The sequence below is a fragment of the Cynocephalus volans genome, chromosome 1 (assembly GCF_027409185.1).
Source record: "Cynocephalus volans isolate mCynVol1 chromosome 1, mCynVol1.pri, whole genome shotgun sequence".
Classification (NCBI taxonomy): domain Eukaryota; kingdom Metazoa; phylum Chordata; class Mammalia; order Dermoptera; family Cynocephalidae; genus Cynocephalus; species Cynocephalus volans.
The window spans coordinates 88,018,118-88,036,982 of NC_084460.1; positions in this window are offsets into that span (position 1 = coordinate 88,018,118).

Genomic DNA, 18,865 nt, shown 5'->3' on the forward strand with positions numbered 1-18,865 from the left:
CAACCTTTGCTCCTGTTTTGTAAGGATGCATGTGATTGTATTTAAGCCTCACCCAAATAATCCAGGATTATCTCCTCCTGTCAAGATTCTTAATGTAATCACATCTTTCACTGTGTAAGTCAATATTCACAGGTTCAGGGGATTAGGACATGGGCATATATATTTTAGGGACACATGCTGCACACTACAGGGTAGAGGACTGGAGCTGGACAACTTGAGATTGGTTTTAGAACCCCTGAAAGAAGAAAATGATAGTCTCAGATTAGAAAACTAACACTGCAAGGCACACTGAATTTCAGAATACTTCCATAGGGGCCTTTAATAAGACACTGTTACCTATAGCTGTGTATTGCTAGGGCAATTGTCAGAATCCTGCCAATGTAGCCAATTTCATTGCTAGGACTAGGGCTAGGAGAACTCACAGACTCTTCAAACCCATCGTACAGACTGCGTCACCATATCCCTCACATGCCCAGCTGGGTCAGCAGACCCCTAACAGGTAGGTCCATAAACTAGGTAATTGGGAAAGATCCCGGGAGCCGTTGGCAGACCATACCAACTCAATCCTCAGTCCTCATCTTCCAAAGCAGCAGCAGCTTACAGTAGCGATAGCAGTGGTGGTGGCTTCCCAGAGGGTCCCAGAGGCACTGCCAGCAACAGCCTCCAGCAGCAGTAGCAGATTCCCTGTAGCATCCCAAGGGCCAGCACTGTGTGGGGCAGGGGGGAGCATGAATCAGAGCCTTTCATCCTTTATACTCAAGTCAATAACCCAGGACACCTGGGAGCTAGTCAGACAACCCAGGAACACCTGGGTGCCCATGTGCATCCACAGACAATACCAAGGAACACCTGGGTAAATGTGCACAGTTATATATTTACATCAAATGCTCGGCAAGTCTCCGGACATCCAAGGGAGCCCTGACCATTTTCCAATACTTTCCCTACAAGCTGCAAGGTACACTGTGCTGAAAATCAGGCTGAACTTTAATTCTGATGGTGGCAGAGCTTCAAAAGACACCAAATGCGTGTCTTTGCATATCTATGCCAAATTCGGGGCCTTGATAGGGACAAAATAGAATGCTTACATATAGGATGGGGAAATTTGTATCCCTGATTTTTTACTAGTGAAGAGAAACAACCTCCTCCCTCTTGTTATAAGGCAACATCCTTCTCTCACCTGGAAACTGTGCAAAGACCTCATCTGAGGCAATTACCCTTAAGTTGCTATTCATCTACTTCAACACCTCTATTTCCAAGTTTATCTTACTTAATTAGTCTTAAAACTAACTAATAGGATTTGATTGCAGAAAATCCCAATTTAGGCATAACCACAACTTGACTATGTTCCCAGGGAGGGCCCAAAGGTGACACTTTTTATCAAAGTAATAATATATGTACTGGTGAGGGTACATGAGAATATTTAAGAAGCTCAGAAGGCCAAGGCTGACAGTAGGAGATATTGCTACAGAACTGGTTTTCCTTGTATCGATGGAATTGTTAGTATTTTCAAAACCTGGAGACTAGAAGACAGCACTTAATCATAAGAGGTAAGATAGAAGTAATTACCAAAATAGATGGTTAAGGTTGGAGTAGTAACCAGTGTGTCTTGGCCTCAACCAGAATGTTTCTAGAAGTGAGATGGGCAATCAACTAGGGTTTTTCTTAATCTACTATAAGACACTATTATAGTATTAATATTATAAAAACTCTAATAGTGTATAAAATAGACCATAAATTGATATTAAAATTAAAATTGGTTTATTGCCTTAATGTGTTATTTTATGCAAAGAGTGTAGAGATGAGACTGGTATGGAGAGGTACTCCTGCAAAATAATATGCAATATGATCCTGAAGACTTTGTACAATTTGCACTTTGTCCAATTCTGAAGACTGGAGTCACTTACTCTGTATCTCTTCTCCCAATACCCCAAGGAGTTAGCTTACGTCTATAACCATGAAGCCTGAAATCTTCTGTGGATTTAGCTGCTGGCTATTTAAGGAAAAATCACTGATAAAGATTTATTTTCTCAAAATTTATAAGAAATGAAACATTTCAATGCCTTAACTTTGTAACCTTAGAGAATGATTGTTGCTAATAAGAGGCTCTTTTTCTAAATTTATAATACATCTTAATCAGGTTTTTAATTCTTCTTCAAAAGTATATATTAGGCACATTCAAAGAAAGCAAAAAGGAATCAAACCATAATTTCCAAGATATATTTCCTGCAAATGAATGCGGTTATACATATTTTAAATGAAAATTACCTAAGCTTTCAGTAAACATGATCATTTTCACATTTGAGAACAATCGATATTGCATGGTATGTTAATTTTCATAATTAATGAGAGAAGTATTAAATTCTAATTAATTTTGTAAGTAAAGGAATGGTATTTAAAATGTCAAATAATCTAAAAACAAGAAAGGTAGATTTCAAATAGAATGTATTATCATAATGCAAATAGTCCATTATTAATATAAGCTAACGTGGGTCTGTTGATGTTTATTTAAAGTAGGTAATTTAATTGTTGAAAAAGAATATTCTCTATGGGAAAAGACAGAATTTTATGAAACTATGCAGGAAAATCAAAGGCAACTGCATTAATGTTTTTTCCAATAAGAGATTTGCCTTTCAGGATTGTACTAGCACTTTCTCTAAACAGGTTTATGGCCTGCTTCTATGATGCTGGGCTCTTCTAGTCCACAGGTCTTAGTAGACGAAGGAGGGATGATTTCACCAAGTTATACAATTTTTCCTTAAATTCAAGTCTGATACTGCCACACTGCAATCAGTGTTCCTCACTGTATTATAGAAACAGGACAAAATGTATATGATGATCCTTACTATGAAGAAAAAAGAGGGCTGGTTTATCCAATGGGATCTAAATGAAATTGACGTTTATCATACATCTGGAGTGCTTCACAGTATTGCTTAGAGGCAAAGATTATTAGAAGGTGACTGCTACTGAACACAGGCAGGGCCATCACTCGGTGGTCCTCAGACAACAATGGCCTCATGAGATTGTCTCTTGGGACTCAGAGCAAGTTGTGACTTTGTGTTTCCTCTCACTGGGAAGGGAATGAACCTACTATTTTTCATTTGTCTGTCTGATGAAGAAAAGTTCCATGTTCAATAGGAAGATTTTCCGGATTTGTTTGCATGACAAGAAAGCTGTGAGTGAACAGTGTTTCATTTTCTTCTATCTTTTCTTTTTCTTTTTAAAATTCCCCTCCATTAAAGAACTTATTTTTCCTCTACTTTGTGTGAATCTTGGAGAAAGATAATTACAGGATGCTAAACTCAAAAATATATGTGTACTTTAAATAATCTCTAGACTACTTATAATACCTGATACAATATAAATGCTATGTAAATAGTTGTTATACTGCATTGTTTTATATTTGTATTATTTTTATTGTGCTATTATTTTTTATTGTTTTTTTCTTCCCTAAATGTTGTTGATCTTCATTTGGTTGAGTCTGCAGATGAAGAACCCAAATTGGCAACCACAGCAACATCTTAGTCAGTCAATAGTGTCAAACCTGTGGACTGTGAAACCCCCTGCCACAATGAATAAGCATCAAAGAAAAGATACCATAAATACAAAAAATCAAGAAACTACACTACCAAAAGATAATAAATCTCAAGCTCTAGATCCTATAGAACAAGAAGCCCTTGAAATGACTGACAAGGAATTTCGAGTGATAATTCTAAGGAAACTGAATGAGATACAAGAAAACTCAGCTAGACATCATGATGAAACGAGGAAAAGTATACAGGACCTGAAAGAGGAAATGTACAAGGAAATCAATGCCCTGAAAAAAAATGTAGCAGAACTTGCGGAACTGAAGAATTTATTCAGTGAAATAAAAAACACAACGGAGAGTTTAACCAGCAGGCTTGTCGAAGTTGAAGAGAGAACCTCTGAACTTGAAGATGGGCTGTTTGAAATAACACCAGCAGACAAAAAAAAAAAAAAAAAGAAAAAAGAATCAAAGGCATTGAAGAAAATCTGAGAGAGATATCAGACAACCTTAAGCACTCAAATATCTGAGTCATGGGTATTCCAGAAGGGGAGGAAAAAGGAGATTGCATTGAAAACATATTCAACAAAATAGTGGCAGAAAACTTCCCAGGTATAGGAAAAATCACAGATCTTCAGATCCAGGAAGCTCAACGATCTCCTAATGTATTCAACCCAAAGAGGTCTTCTCCAAGACATGTTATAGTCAAACTGGCAAAACTCAAAGACAAAGAGAGAATCTTAAAAGCTGCAAGAGAGAAGTGTCAAATCACCTATAAGGGAGCCCCAATCAGACTAACATCAGACTTTTCATCACAAACCCTAAAAGCCAGAAAGGAATGGGATGATATGTTCAAAATACTAAGAGACAGAGATTGCCAGCCAAGAATACTCTACCCTGCAAGGCTATCCTTATGAAATGAAGGGGAAATAGTATATTTCTCAGACAAACAAAAACTGCGGGAGTTCACCACCACACGACCAACCTTACAAGATATTCTCAAGGGAGTACTTGGTTTGGTTCCTGAAAAATAACTACGACTGCCATAAAAACCCAAGAAAAATCTAAACCCACTAGTATAATAAAAATGTCATTCATGAAGAGAAAACAAGCAAAGAAAAAGGCTATCCACAACCTAAGGAACCAACAAGCACAGAAAACAAACAGTAAATCAGAAAGCAAGGAACAAAAGACACCTAAGACAACCAAACAACAATCAACAAAATGCTAGGAATAAATCAACACTATTCAATAACAACTCTTAATGTAAAAGGCTTAAATTCCCCAATCAAAAGACACAGACTGGCTGACTGGATTAAAAAGGAGGACCGAAATATATGCTGCCTTCAAGAGACCCACCTCACCCATAAAGACTCACATAGACAAAGAGTGATAGGATGGAAAAAGATTTACCATGCAAACAGAAAAGAAAAACGAGCTGGAGTAGCTATTCTTATATCTGACAAAGTAGACTTTAAACTAAAAACCATAAAAAGAGACAATGAGGGACACTACTTAATGATAAAAGGACTGATCCATCAAGAAGACATAACAGTCATAAATATGTATGCACCCAATGTTGGAGCAGCCAGATTTATAAAATAAACTGTATTAGACCTAAAGAAGGAAATAGACACTAATACCATAATAGCAGGGGACCTGAACACCCCACTTGTCAATATTGGACAGATCATCTAGGCAAAGAATCAGCAGAGAAACACAAGATCTAAACAATACTCTAGATCAATTGGACTTGGCAGATATCTACAGAACATACCATCCAACAACCTCAGAATATTCATTCTTCTCAACAGCACATGGATATTCTCCAGGATAGATCACATATTAGGTTACAAATCAAGTCTCAACAAATTCAAAAAAATTGCAATTATCCCATGTATTTTCTCAGACCATAATGGATTAAAACTAGAAATCAATAACAAACGAAATTCTGTAAACTATACAAACACATGGAAATTAAACAGCATTCTACTTAATGACATATGGGTCCAAGAAGAAATCAAGCAGGAAATCAAAAAATTTATTGAAACTAATGAAAATAATGATACATCATACCAAAACCTGTGGGATACTGCAAAAGCAGTATTAAGGGGGAAATTTATTGCATTAAATGCTCACCTCAGAAGAATGGAAAGATGGCAAGTGAACAACCTAACAATTCATCTTAAAGAAGTAGAAAAACAAGAACAATCCAAACCTAAAGTTAGCAGACGGAAAGAAATCATTAAGATCAGAGCAGAACTTAATGAAATTGAAACCCTCAAAACAATACAAAAGATCAACGAATCAAATAGTTGGTTTTTTGAAATTTTAAATAAAATTGATAAAACAATTAGCATGGCTAACAAAAAAAGGAAGAGAGAAGATTCAAATAACAAAAATTAGAAATGAAAAAGGTGATATTACAACTGATTCATCTGAAATACAAGGAATCATTCGAGAATACTATAAACAACTATATGCCAACAAGTTTGAAAATCTGGAGGAAATGGATAAATTTCTGGACACACACAATCTCCCAAAACTGAACCATGAAGACGTAAAAAATCTGAACAGACCAATAACAATAAAGGAGATTGAAGCTGTTATCAGAAAGCTCCCAAAAGAAAAGCCCGGGACCAGATGGAGTCACAGCAGAATTTTACCAAACATTCAAAGAGGAATTGACACCAATTCTTTACAAATTATTCCAAAAGATTGAAACAGATGCAAATCTCCCAAACTCTTTCTATGAAGCAAACATCATCCTGATACCAAAACCAGGTAAAGATATAACCAAAAAAGAAAACTACAGGCCGATATCCTTGATGAATATAGATGCAAAAATCCTCACTAAAATACTAGCAAAGAGAATACAGCAACACATACATAAAATTATTCACCACGATCAAATGGGATTCATCCCAGGGATGCAAGGTTGGTTCAACATATGCAAATCCATAAATGTGATACACCATATTAATAAACTCAAACACAAGGACCATATGATCATCTCTATAGATGCTGAAAAAGCATTTGATAAAATTCAGCACTCATTCATGACAAAGACCCTCTATAAGTTAGGTATAGAGGGAAAGTATCTCAACATAATTAAAGCCATATATGCCAAACCCACTGCCAATATCATCCTGAATGGGGAAAAGCTGAAAGCTTTTCCTTTAAGAACAGGCACTAGACAAGGATGCCCACTCTCACCACTCCTATTCAACACAGTGTTGGAAGTACTAGCCAGAGCAATCAGAGAAGAGAAGGAAATAAAGGGCATCCAGATTGGAAAAGATGAAGTCAAACTGTCCCTGTTTGCAGATGACATGATCCTATATATTGAACAGCCTAAAGCCTCTACAAAAAAACTCTTGGAGGTGATAAATGATTTCAGCACAGTAGCAGGATACAAAATCAACACACAAAAATCAGCAGCATTTCTATTCTCCAATAGTGAACATGCAGAATGACAAATCAAGAAAGCCTGCCCATTTACAATAGCCACCAAAAAAATAAAATACTTAGGAATTGAGTTAACCAAGGAGGTGAAAAATCTCTATAATGAGAACTACAAACCACTGCTGAGAGAAATTAGAGAGGATACAAGAAGATGGAAAGATATCCCATGCTCTTGGATTGGAAGAATCAACATAGTGAAAATGTCCATACTACCCAAAGTGATATACAAATTCAATGCAATCCCCATCAAAATTCCAAAGACATTTTTCTCAGAAATGGAAAAAACTATCCAGACACTTATATGGAACAATAAAAGACCACGCATAGCCAAAGCAATGCTGAGCAAAAAAAATAAAGCTGGAGGCATAACACTACCTGACTTTAAGCTATACTACAAAGCTATAATAACCAAAAGAGTATGGTACTGGCATAAAAACAGACACACTGACCAATGGAATAGAATAGAGAATCCAGAAATCAACCCACACACTTACTGCCATCTGATCTTTGACAAAGGCACCAAGCCTATTTACTGGGGAAGGGACTGCCTCTTCAGCAAATGGTGCTGGGATAACTGGATATCCATATGCAGGAGAATGAAACTAGATCCATACCTCTCACTGTATACTAAAATCAACTCAAAATGGATTCAGGATTTAAATATACACCCTGAAACAATAAAACTTCTTAAAGAAAACATAGGAGAAACACTTCAGGAAATAGGACTGGGCACAGACTTCATGAATACGACCCCAAAAGCACAGGCAACCAAAGGAAAAATAAACAAATGGGATTATATCAAACTAAAAAGCTTCTGCACAGCAAAAGAAACAATTAAAAGAGTTAAAAGACAACCAACAGAGTGGGAGAAAATATTTGCAAAATATATATCTGACAAAGGATTAATATTCAGAATATATAAGGAACTCAAACAACTGTACAAGAAGAAAACCAGCAACCCAATTAAAAAATGGGCAAAAGAGCTAAGTAGGCATTTCTCTAAGGAAGATATACAAATGGCTAACAGACATATGAAAAAATGCTCAGCATCACTCAGCATCCGGGAAATGCAAATCAAAACCACATTGAGATACCATCTAACCCCAGTTAGGATGGCTAAAATCCAAAAGACTATGAGCGATAAATGCTGGCGAGGCTGTGGAGAAAAAGGAACTCTCATACATTGTTGGTGGGACTGCAAAATGGTGCAGCCTCTATGGAAAATGGTATGGAGGTTCCTCAAACAATTGCAGATAGATCTACCATACGACCCAGCTATCCCACTGTTGGGAATATACCCAGAGGAATGGAAATCATCAAGTCGAAGGTATACCTGTTCCCCAATGTTCATCGCAGCACTCTTTACAATAGCCAAGAGTTGGAACCAGCCCAAATGTCCATCATCGGATGGATGGATACGGAAAATGTGGTACATCTACACAATGGAATACTACTCAGCTATAAAAACGAATGAAATACTGCCATTTGCAACAACATGGATGGACCTGGAGAGAATTATATTAAGTGAAACCAGTCAGGCACAGAAAGAGAAATACCACATGTTCTCACTTATTGGTGGGAGCTAAAAATAAATAAATAAATTCACAGACACACACACACACACACACACACACACACACACACACACACACACAGACAAAACCCGGGGGTGGGGTGGGAAGAAGACATAACAACTACAATTCCTTGAAGTTGATAGGACAAGCAAACAGAAAGGACATTGTCAGGAGGGAGGGGGGAGAGGGAGGAGGGAGGGAGGTATCGGTAATTGGCCACAATAATCAACCACATTGAATATTGATAAAATAAAATTAAGAAAAAAAAAAAAAAAAAACCCATAGATACAAAGAACCAGTTGTTTGTGCATGTGTGTGTGTGTGAGAGAGTATGTGTACACTCCATGTATATAATAGATTATATGGAGATATTTATTATGAGGAATCGGTTCACACAATTATGGAGGCTGAGAAGTCCCACTATCTACCGTCTCCAAGCTGGAGATCCAAGAAACCTGGTTAAAGGCCTCAGAACCAGGGGAGGCAGTGCTGTAGATCCTAGTGCAAGGGCAGGAAAAGACTAATTTCCCAGCTCAAACCAGAGGGCAGGAGCAAAATAGGTGAATTCCTCCTCCTTTTAAGCCTTTTGTTCTATTCAGGCCCTCAATGGATTGAATGATGCACACCTACATTGGGGAGGGCAATCTACTTTACAGATTCCACAGATTCAAATGCTAATCTCATTTAGAAACACACTGAGACACACCCAGAGATAACATTTAATCTGAGCACACCATGACCTGTCAAATTAACACATAAAAGTAAAAATGACAGATAGATTGTGTGTTTTAAGGAACTGGTTTATTTCATTTGTTATCAAATATGTTGGCACAGAGTTTTCCATAGGATACACTTATTGTCCTTTTAATTTTTGTGGTTTCAGTAGCAATGACACAGATTTCATTTCTGTTCTTAGTAATTAATGTCTACTTGGTTTTTTTCTTGGTTAGCCTGGGTTGAGGTTTTATTTATCTTTTCAAAGAACCAGTGTTTTTGTTGCTTTAATTTTCTCTATTTCTTTTCTACTTTCAACTTTACATTTCCTTTTCCTGGCTTAATTTTAGGCTTAATTTTCATTGTTCCTCTAATTCCCAAGATGGAAGTTTAGGCCTTTTGTTTTAGGTGTTTCTTCTTTTCTATAAAATGCACTTAATGTTATAAATTTTCCACTCAACACTGCTTTTGGTGTATCCACTGCATTTTAGTTAAGTTGTATTTTTATTTAGTTCAAAATATTTTTAACTTATCTTGAGACATTGTCTTTGATCCATTACTTAGCAGTGTGTTGCATAATTTTTAAATAGTTGAGAATTTTCTAGCTATTTTTCTGTCATTGGCTCCTTGCTTAATTTCTTTATGGCCTTAGAACATAATTTATAATATTGATACTCTTTCAGATTTGGTATAGTGTGTTTTATGACTCTGTATGTAGTCTATCTTGGTTTATGTCTCATGTGAGCTTGAGAAGAATGTTTATTCTTTCATTGGATGGAGCACATTCTATAAATGTCAATTGTCCACATATCATTATACTCTTGTTAAATGCACAGACATATAAGATTATTTTGCCTTCTTACAGAATTGACACATTTTGTGTTATATAATTGCCCCTCTTTATCCCTGATAATCTTTTTTGTTTTCCTGTCTGGTTTATCTGAAATCACTCTAACTACTCCAGCTTTCTGTGTTAGTGTTAATGTAGTTTATATTTCTTCGTCCCTTTACATTCAACTTCCTTGTGTCTTTAAATTTAAAGCAAGTTTCTTGTAGACAGTGCATACTTGATTCTTATTTTTATTATCTATTCAGGCAATATCTATCTTTTATTTGGTAATTTTAGACTATTCATAGTTAAAGTGATTATTGATATTGTTGAATTGATAAATATCATGTTTTTACCTTTTTTCTATTCATTGCTGTTGTTCTTTTGTCCCCCTGCTTTTCTGCCTCATCTGGTTTTAATTGAGCATTTTGAATTACGCCATTTCATCTTGCTTTTATATCAATTACATATCTTTATTATGTTTAAATGTTTAATTATTGCCCTGGTGGTTACAATATACATTTTTAATTAATCTAAGTCCATTTCATGTACACTATAGCACTTCCCATGTAGTTCAGGTAATTTTTAAGAGTATTTCCAATTCCTTTCTCCTGTCCCTTATAGCATTGCTGTCATTTGTTTCCTTTAATTATATAGTATAATCATCAAACCCGTTACTATTATTGACTTAGTTATTTTTTAGATCAATTAAGAATACAAAATAAAATACTTATTTTACCTTTATTTATTTGTTCCCTGATGCTTTTCCTTTTTTATGTAAGTCCAAGTTTCTAAACTATATTATTTTTCTTCTCCCTTAAGAAATTTTGTTTAACATTTATTGCAGGGCAGTTCTGCTGACAATAAAATCCCCTACATTTTGTGTGTCTAAGAGTTTCTCTTTCACTTCTGTAGGCTAATTTGACTAAATATAGAATTCTAGTGTTTTGTTTTGTTTTTAACACTTTAAATATTTCACTTCAATTTCTTCTTGCTTACATTGCTTATGAGAAGTCTACTGTAATTTTAATACTTGTTTCGTATAGGTAAAGTGTTTTTTTCTGACTTCCTTGAGATTTTTCACTTTGTCTTTGGTTTTACACAGTTTGAATGTGATACGCCCAGAGGTGCATGGGTGTGTGTGTGTGTGTGTATTTATCATGCTAGGTGTTGTCTATCATTTGGTTTGGTATCTATCATTAATACTGGAAAGTTCTCAACCATTATTACTTCCAATATATCTTCTAATCTATTTTCTTTTTCCTCTGTTGGTATTTCAGTTACTTGTATGTTAAACCTTTTGATATTGTTCCACAGTTCTTAAATGTGTTGTTCTCTGTTTTTTATTAGTTTTTCTTTTTGCATTGCAGTGTGAGAAGTTTCTGTTGATCTATCTTTAAGTTCCTTATTCTCTTCTTTATTATGCTGAGTCCACTAATGTGTCCATAAAAGACACTCTTGATTTGTATTACTGTGTTTTTGATTTCTGACATTTTCTTTTGATATTTTCTTGGTTTTCATTTCACTGCTTATATTATTTATCTGTTCTTTCATGTCATCCACTTTTTCCACTAAAGTTCCTAACATATTAAATATAGTTATTTTAAATTCCCTGTCCAATCATGCTAACATCTGTGTTATATCTCGGGCCAGTTCTGTAATTGCTATGTTTTCCTTGCCTTTTACATGCTTGTATTTTTTGATGAAAACTGGGAAATAGAAACTCTGGTAAATAGGCCTTTTGTTGAGGATTTAAATTAACTTGGCTAGAAGTTAACTTGGCTGCATTTAATTTTTCTTGCAGCTTTATGTATCAGGAGCTCCAAATTCTTTGGTGTTTTTACCTCCTGTCTTGACTTTTGGGATATATATGTATATATCCCTCCTCAATAAAGACTGTGTATTGTACATCTCTTTCATCTAAATTCACTATAATTATTTTGTGTGCTGGCAAAGTGGCAGGGCAGGGGAGTGTTCTATAATATACTGATTGAGATTCAGTGCTTGAGTGGCCTGTTTCGGTGCTGTGACCTTTACCCTGTCCCCTTCTTTCTTCCCTGGCTGAAAAGTCTCTAGTCTGTTTCCTCGATCCCCCATCTCCTTTGAACTATGTTGTTTTCCTCTTTGATGTGAGTATATGCTGGAGGGAGCTGGACTGGGGGTCAATTCTGTTTTCCCAGCTGGGATAAGGTTTCATGATTATACTCTGTCAAAATACTTTCCCTTGGAGACTAGTCCTTGTCACGGAGAAGGCACTGGCTGTTTCTCACTATTTATTCTCCCTCTCCTCTTGACAGAGTTGCTGCAAACTGAAAAATCATGGGGTTTCTGGAAGAAAGCCCATTAAAGCACAGGCCCTCTTAAGACTTCAGCCTCATGAGTTCCTCAGTCAGCTTCCCATAACTCGTCAAAATTACTGTTTAAATGTTTCTACTAGTTTATGGATCCAGTGTCTTCTGCACCAGGGAAGAAGATCTGAATGACTACATCGCTCTGACTGCACTTGTCTCTCCTGATTTTTGAGTGCAGTTTACCCTGCTAACTTAGTTCTCTAATGGATGGAGAAAAGCTGTTTCAGTTTGTCCAGCTTTTACTTATTTTAAGTAAGAAGTTGTGGCTTTCATGCTCCTTACATGTCACAGTTGAAATTGAACTGGGCTGTATCACTCTCTCAATCTTAACTCTCTATCAACAGAATGTTTTCTTTAAACTTAATTGTTGCTGCTTTTCTGTTTATGTTTTCAAAGTATTCCACTCATACAAGCATGGAAAACTCTTTACCACATTCCCTCAGAAAGTTCTCTCAATTCCATTCTGCTCATCTGTTATTGTTTATAAACATTATAAAATATAATATATTGTAGTGTGCATGTATATATATGTATATATATATGAGATTACTTCAGAAAGTTTGTGAAAAAATAAGATAACACACATCTTTCCCCAAACTTTCTGAGGTACTCTTGTGTGTATATGTATATATTTAAATATACAAAAATTCTTTTCCACAACATGGCTTTCAAAAGAGTTGTGTTTCCTACTCTGATCCTGACCCTGGAGCAGTTCTTTGTAATGTACAAATTGGTCTTCAGGAAGACACAAAAATTAATCTACAGTAGATTAAGAATAATGTGAGAAACAAAACAATAACCGCATTTTATGAAAGAATTATCTTACTATCTAAATTCTGCACCACAGAAAAGAACCCTGGAACAGATCCCACAAGCAAAAACTTTTCTATATAGAACAGTGTTTCTCAAACTGGTGGCAGATATGAATCACTCTGGGAGCTTTTAAAATACGCTAGTGCTGGGTTACTCTGGACAGTGACTGATTTCATTCACATTTTATAAAAAAAGGGTTTAGAAACAGTTTTTTCTTTATGTAACTTTTCAGGTGATGAAAATCTAAAACAGTAGTTATAAATCAGTGCTGGATTTGAAAAATTGAACTTCCTTAAGCTTAAAAATGTTGTGCTTCAAAAGACATCATGAAAAGACAAGCCACAGAATATCAGCCTTATTTGTAATTCATAGAGCTGGTAATGGACTTGCATCCAGAATACAGAAAGAACCATTACAACTTAATTATAAGACAAACAATCCAATTAAAAATTGGGCAAAAGATTTGAATAGACATTTCACCAAAGAAGATATGGAATGTCCAATACCACATGAAAGATACTCAAACTTATTTGTCATTAGGAAAATACAAATTAAAATAATAGTAACACCTCACACTTATGAGAATGGCTAATACGAGGCATTGATAATAGTAATAATATGGTGGTAAAGATGGAGAGAAAGTGGAATTCTCATGTACTGCTGACTGGAATGTAAAATGACTTGGCTGTCTTGGAACACAGGTGGCAGTTTCTAAAAATATTAAACATACATTTACCCTGTGATCCAGCAATACCACTCCTAAGTATATACCCAAGAGAAATAAAAGAATATGTCAAAACAAATACTTAGATGTGAATATTTAGAGCAGTCTTATTCAAATACTCAGAAAGTGGAAGTAACCTAAATGTGAATCAACTGGAGAATGGATAAACATAATATGGTTTATTCATACAATAAAAAATATTGAGCAATAAAAGTACAAAGTAGTAATACATGCCACAACATGGATGAACCTTAAAAAAATTGTTAATTGAATGTAGTCAAATGCAAAAGACAACATATTATATAATTTCATTTACATGAAATATCCAGAAAAGGTAAATCTGTGGAGACAGAAAGTAAATTAGGGTTGCTCGGGCCATGGGTGGGAAAGGGCAGTGACTGCAAAAGGTAGAAGGGATTATTTCAGGGTAATGAAAACTCTAAAATTAAATAGTGATGATTGCCCAACTAAATAAAGTTACAATTTATTAAAATCATTGATTATACACTTAAAATGGACAAAATTTATGATATGTAAGTTATATCTCATAAAGCTGTGAAAAACACTGATGCAGAATGTGAGGAGAAAAGCCAAATTCTGAAAATTCACATACAATAATAATGATCTGCATAGCTGGCGTAGTGATAGTTATACAACATAAAATTACTACATATTTAGGAATTCACACAACAAAAGATATTTCACTGTTATCTTTTCACAACTGAAGATGAAATATGTAAGAAAATAACAACTTGGGTTTCCCTGTGTATGGAAAATATTTAGCAGAGGTAGATTTTAGTGCTGCATGGAGGTATGTTGAATACTATGTCTGCTATGTCTAGCACTGTAATGGGGCTTCTCTGTGATTCTCTATAAATCTATAAGTTGGAGACACTAACATTCTCTCTACTTATTATTTATTGTCAGAATGTAAACAAGAGACATAAAAAGTTACTTAACACAGACCCTGGAATGCAATAGAGAATTGATGTTAGTTCTTACACACTCCTCCTAATATGTAGTTTCATGAACAAGTTCCTAGCCTGTTTCATTATTTTCCTAGGGCTGCCATAAAAAATTACCTCAAACTGGGTGGTTTAAAACAACAGAAATTTGTTCTTCTAGCAATTCTGGAGACTAGAGGTCCAAAAGCAAGGTGTTGTCAGGGCCATGCTCTCTCTGAAGGCTGTAGGGGAGCATTTCTCCTCACCTCTTCCTAGCTTCTGGCAGTTGCCAGCAATCCTTAGCTGGCCATCATGTTACTCCAATCTCTGCCTTTCTGTTGTCACCTAGCCTTCTTCCCTCTGTGTCTTCACATTGTCTTTCCTCTGCACTTATGTGTGTCCAAATATCCCTCTTGTTATGACATAAGTCATTAGATCAGAGTTCACCCTAGTCAAGTATAACCTCATTTTAACTTGATTACATCTGCAAAGACCCAATTTCGAAACTAGATATCACTCATAGGTGTTGGGAGTTAAGAACACCTATCTTTCTGGTGGACACAATTCAACCCACAACACAGGCTAAGGAAAAACAATTATATAAAATTTGACTTGAAAAACAAAGCACTAATGCTAAGACTGGCTTAAATAAATGGATTTACTGTGATCAAAACAATTTTCTATAAGCTTCTTTGAAGTGAGCTCTCATTAAACTTTAAAATTTGAGTCATTAAGGTTTGATTTATATCCACGTTTATGTACATTTCCTAAGGACTCAAATTTTTTGGTATCCTACCTTAGGAGTTTCAAAAGTCTATTTATATAAAACAATAATGAATATTTCCAGTATAATGTTTAAATTATTTTCATGTATACAGTATCAATTTTCCTCAAAACATTTAAGAAACAGGACTTTAGAACAATACATATGTTTAATTAGCAAAATAAAACATAAGAGGATTCAAATCCTCTTAATTTGTACATTCCTTTAAGGCATATTTTACTGTTAGCTGGCAAGTAGATTGATTATAAAAACATGTATAAGAGACAGTATAATTATTTTCACAGATAGAAATTAATCTTTTCCATGTTTGGTGTTTAAAAGTTCAATGCAACTTCTATTTGGCTCTTCACATAACAACTTTCAATTGATTAATGAAAATTAGGGTTACTGGATAATTTCATTCCAAATTAAATTAATTAATTTGATTTTTTTTTCAAGATACAAGACATGTAATTATGTTATATACAAAGGTACTTCAAAAGTTCATGGAAAAATAGAATTTTAAGATAATACTAAGCTTTCCATGAACATTTTTGAAGTAACTTCGTATACCTAATGCTGCAGATGTGGCACTTTTACTCACTTTTCAGTATAATCATATTAAGATCCATTCAAGGAGATAAGCACATTTATAAATTAAGTGTGTTGCTATAAGCTGGACAATAATACTTTAGTATTATTGTGCTCAAGTACATTAAAAATCAGAAAGTTAGAAAAAATGTGGAACCCTAATGATATTAAAACAATCTCTCAAGAGTTAAAATTAGTTTTAAAATATTAACACCTTTCCTTATTTGAAAAAAGTTAATTCAAATTAATTTAATTTTTGATTCCTCAAATGAATACTTGAAGCATGTGTGCTCAATCTGCTCCATGTCTACTCTGGGTCACCAAAATCACAACTGGTGAAACAGCTGACACACTTCAGAAGAGTTTAAACTTGTTTTACATTTATCATTAGAATATACACCTCCATTTCTGAAGTGGCTCCCTTAAATATGATTGACAAAAAGTATTTATCTCCCATAACTGTTGTGATTCTCGATATCGTTCTCCTCGAGTCTGATGACATATGTCAAACTATAAACCAATCCATTTTGTAATAAAACACATCAGGGACAGACACTTAGGACAAATGACCAGGCGTAGAATTCCAATTTAACAGATTTCTCGCCAGAGAAGTAAGCAGACCTATGCATGTGCTTGCTTGCACAAACCAGATGTTATTGTTAGAGGTGAGCTCATTCAGTTTTTCCAGAGATACAGAGACCTTTTAGTTATGGTTTCAACGGATTGCCCCAAAATAGTTCTAATACAACTTTTGTCTATTATCCAGAACTGTTATTGATTCAGTAATCTTTCTGGCAGAATTTGTGGTCTGAAGTCAAAATTAATGGCTTATATTCTAAGAACACTTGGTTTGGATGGATTCCTGTATAGTATCGATGGGTACTGTGCGAGTTTATACTTAGTTTCTTGGAGACCTGGAACTCTGCACATATCTCTCTGTGCAGAGTGATTTTTGCTTTATTTTTAGCTAAATGTGTGTCCTAACTAATTGTGGTCATATCTTTTGTTTTGAATTTAATAAAAACCATTTGTTTTATTAAGCAGTAGTATTAAAAACAAAAACAAGCAAGAAAACTGAAACATGGTAGAAAACCAAAGTAGGCTCATACATGTATGGGCATCTGATTTGTGGCAGTGGTGGTACTGGAAACAGCCTTTTCAATAAGTATTTCTGGGTAATATGGATTTTCATGTAGAGTAATACAAATGAGCCTGCTCCCCTATCTCACACTAGTTTTACAGTACAGTCACTGTTTAGTATTATTTGCTCTATTTGAGCATAGGCATATCTTTGAACCAGCACTTTCATTTCTAGACAGATATCCAAGAGTAATACATGAACATGTGTAGTGCAAAACATATATCAGAATATTCACCACTGCATCACGCCCCATAATGAAAAAAACAGATATGCCCATTGTGTAGCAAGGAGTAATTATGTTATATTATGTTACCTCCTGAAATGGGTTTTTTTTTTTTTTTTTTTGATGATCAGTCTAGTGCAAACATGAATAACACCATGAAGGGACGTATGAAAATGGAAGAGTTTTTTATACTCAAGGGTTCTAGAAGAGAGAGCAAGGCTTGCCACGCAAGAGGCCATAACGGAGTTGCTCCACAGGAAGAGGCTATCAGGCAGGTGGGGAGCCTAGAGAGAGAGTGAGGACCTGTGGGGGAGTACAAAAGGTGGGAGGGGATTTTACTGGTGCATTTGAATGTTGCTCGGTCACAGGTGAGGGCAAGAAGGGGAAAACTACAGATGCATGTGGTTGAATCTTGCCATAGAAATTGTTCATAATTCAAATTGGCATAAATCCAGTTAAGCATTTTGAAATATGCATATGAATCTTAGAGATAAATGGTCTTCAGTTCTTGTTAGGGCACACATGTTTTCATTTTAAAATAATGAGAAAAAAATCTGAATTAATCAAAGCCAGTTGATTTACTCAGCATTTATCAAAAAGAGGAAGTATTTACTTTAGCCTTATAGAAACATAACATTTTAAATCTAGAAGATATCTTAAAGCTCATGTAGTCCACTTTCATTTTGCAGATTTGCAAATTAAAACCTTCTGTAGTTAGAGGAGAGAGGCATAATAGCGAGAGAGAACTGTTTGACACCTTTCTTAAATACTGTTAAGTAAATGCACACTCACATAGGTAAAATTCAGAAATTACTAGAAAATGAAATAAATGCTGGTCAAATATATTTGAGAAATCTGCATTCTATAACATCCTCCTAAAGATTAACAATAGACATTAATAGTTATTTAATGGATCACACAGTAGACAATAATGGGTAGTAAAGAATCAGAAAAGTTACACAGTTAAAAAAAAAAAAAAAAGAAAATTGGTTAACTCAGATTTTTCCAAGATTATTTGGAACATATTCCCTCTCACTCCCCTCCACATAATACTTACCAGAGAGGTGGTGAGGATGAATTCCTTAATTTTGGATTCGTTGGGGCAGAAATGCAATAGTAAGAAACTTCTAACCAGTCGTCTGAGGTTTTCCACCCATATCTAGGATAATAGATGAGAAGAAAGGGACATCCTGGTCAAAAAAGATGTGGA